Source organism: Micromys minutus (assembly GCF_963924665.1).
Source record: "Micromys minutus genome assembly, chromosome: 17".
Lineage (NCBI taxonomy): Eukaryota > Metazoa > Chordata > Mammalia > Rodentia > Muridae > Micromys > Micromys minutus.
The window spans coordinates 8,221,787-8,224,917 of record NC_137952.1 but is presented as its reverse complement, the minus strand read 5'-3'; the positions used below and the strand labels follow the sequence as shown (position 1 = coordinate 8,224,917).

General features: G+C 41.0%; 1 pseudogene across 1 annotated transcript; it reads right to left on the bottom strand.

Moving 5' to 3' along the window:
* Window positions 1-1,334: 1,334 nt before the first annotated feature.
* Window positions 1,335-2,716, bottom strand: LOC308431886 (zinc finger and BTB domain-containing protein 37-like; annotated as a pseudogene). Its single transcript has one exon. The product of its transcript is annotated as a zinc finger and BTB domain-containing protein 37-like (transcript).
* Window positions 2,717-3,131: the final 415 nt, after the last annotated feature.

The following is a 3,131-nucleotide window of genomic DNA, read 5'->3' as shown; positions in this document are numbered from 1 at the left end:
TGTGTGAAGATAAGGTTTTGATAAGTTTGCAAATTCTTTATTTATCCAATCAGATTGTCACTTTTGTTTCCATAATTGCAAGTTCCTACATCTTCCAAAAATTACCCACGTGGAAGTCTTGTGAAGAATTTATCCTGTTCCTGTGAAATAAGAGAAGAGAAAAGTGCATAAAGACAGAGAGAATGAAATCTCTAAGTCATACAACATACAGCCTAGACAAAGTCATATAAGGACAGGAGCTTTGCTGTTCACATCACACTGCCAGTAGCATTCTGAGACATTCTGAGAACCAAAACGTTCCCTAAATAGCTGACAAAACGTGGCATGAGTGAATGAAAGAGTAAGCCAATTACAGATTGCATCAAAGTGTCTCTAACTAGGACATTCAGAGACAGGTTCTTGTTGGCCTGATTTTTTATTAAGGGAAAATATAATTTCATAAAACAGTTATTAATTTTACTAAGTTTTTTCCTCAAGTAAAATGAATTACAAATTAGAGAAAATAGCTTTCTTTCATCATGATATAAATATGCACTCTGAGATTAATGTAATCATTTTTATTCTCATGTTAGAACATGGAGCCTGGAGAAGTTAGCATTCTCATTCACGGATTTAATAGACACCACCTACATGCTTCTTACTAAAGCATGTAATAAATAATATACCACTTTCTGGAGATTGCTGCAGGAAAAAAAACAGGTTTCTTATACTCAGGAAGAATATTACAGATATTATAAATTTTTCTTGGACCTCAGTTTTCTAAGGTATACATTGAAATATAGAATAAAATTTCCAGTGTGGTATTGCACCTTTTTATTTTTAAATTTATCAATTTATTTGTTAAAGTATTAAATTTACCCCCATTGCAGTTACTCTTCCACAACTCTTCCAGCCCACATCTGCCCTCTCCCCACTTCCCTTGGCCTCTAGGAGGATGCTCCTTCACCCACTCCTACCCCACCACTCCAGCATTCCCCTACACTGGGGCATCAAAGCTCCACAAGACCAAGGGTCGCCTCTCCCACTGATGTCTAACAGGGCCATCTTTTCCTACATATGTATCTGGAGCCCTTTGAGCTCTCCCTTTACTCTTCTTAGTTGGTGGTCTAGTCCCTGGTAGCACTTGGTGATTCTGTTATTTAAGACTGCTTTTTCTTGGGGGTTTTCTAATTTGGCAAAACCATGTTAACATCTTCTAGTTGAATGACATGGCATTTCGTGAATCTAAATACCAACTCATGGACCTGATAGAGGCTGGTTATGGTCCAAACCGGAAGAATGTCTGCCCCCTCCCCCTCAGTGTTTCAATTTGGCCTAATGGTAGAAACTGAGCTCTAGGCAAATTCTCCAGGGTCAAGTGTTTCTTTGTGTGAAGGCGACCCTTCTTCTGCTTGCAGAAATGTGACAGTAATCTCAGGAAAAATTCAATGAGGCCCATCGAGGAGTATACAACCAGGGTGGTTTTTTCGAAAGTGCTGATTCAAGATGCCCTGGAAGGGGAAACTTGTGCCACAAACATGACAGTGAAAGGGGTTGTTGCCTGTGTGTTTGAGGATGTGATATTCCAGCTGATCTTTTCGGGTGTACTTTTCCCCACACATGAGGCAAGGCAACGGTGTGATGATGCCCATAGGCAGGTGCATGTGGTGGTCCAGACTTCTCTTTTGGTTGAACGATTTGGTACAGTAGATGCAGGTGAAACTGGGATTATTTCACAATCATCGTCTGGACACTTCATGTTCTCGGAGATACTCCACATAGACACTTTCTCCCAACATTGCTCATTCTTCTACCTGGAAGCCAAGTTGCTTGAGCTCATCTATTCTCTCAGGAGACTCACATGTGGCTTTGTGTTTTTCTGTCATGGAAACAACACTGACAGAGGGACTAAATCTGTCAACTTCAGTGCTGGTTGCCTGAGATACCTTGGCTCCTGAAGACACTAAATTTTAAGTTTCCTGATCTTACAACCGTGGCCCGTGGTGTCAATCATCATGGCTGTAACTTCCTGGCATTACTCCCAGTTGCAGAATGCTGATTCTCTGGCCCAAACCATTTTTCCAGATTTTCAGTTTTACGTACCTCATGACCACTCTGGACCCCCTGCTATTCCTGTTTCCACACACCAATGTCCTGTTAATTCGAAGAATGATCTCCAGGCCCTCTTTATCTGAGGACTGGACTCCTCAGGAAGACTGATCTCTTTGATATCCAGCATGGCACTGACTTGTCCTCTCCAGTTCCCCCTTCGAGGCATTATGCTGTGAGCTAAGTGAGCAGATTAGGTTTGCTGTAATCCTGTGAGACTCTGGAGTTCTCTCTTGATGCTTTTTCCTTGTTTTACTTAACTCTGCTTCAACATCTCTCACATTAATTTTAAAGCAAATGCCCTCTAGGATCTATGTACAGTTATATGTAATATGCTGCCTCTGCAGGAAACTAGCAGGTGTCAGGTAGCTAGTGATATCTGCTGTTGCAGGCTTATCCACCCTGCGTAATAGAAAGAAAAATGTTTCTCAAAAACAATAGGGATCTTGATGACAGAAATAGACACAGTACTCATTTCATTCAAGGACATGTGAACCTGAGATGCCTGTCCTTGCACGCTTACTACAATATCAAAGAGACGGCCTTGCATTCGAAGCTTTATGGGATGGCTCAGAACAGAGTTGCTGAAGTTGGGGATCTCTAATTGTAGGTTTCCACTTTTCTCCATGGTCATGCTTGAAATTATAGGCAGACATCCAACCCTGCCTTTTCCAAAGTGTTATTGCTTGTTTTGAAATTTTCAATCCATTAAGAGCCCCTGTCACTGCCATTATGAGCTCAGATGTTTATTTTGCCACCTACATCAGTGCCTTTTTGTTTGCTCTTTCCAGCAATTCCCTAATGAGGAGGGAGCCCCTGAAGTAAAGTCTGTCTCTAGCACTATAGGGCCAAGAGCACCAGGGATAGAAATGGTCCAGAATCTTCAACTATTTCTCTTTGTGAGAGGACAGATCTAATTTATGTTTGTCTCCCTGGGATACCTATTTTCTTGTGCTTTGCTTATTTGGTTTTCCAAGTTGTCCTCAATTTTCTTCTTTAATAGTCTTTTCTATGTGACAATTGTCACTTTTATTCTTCATACA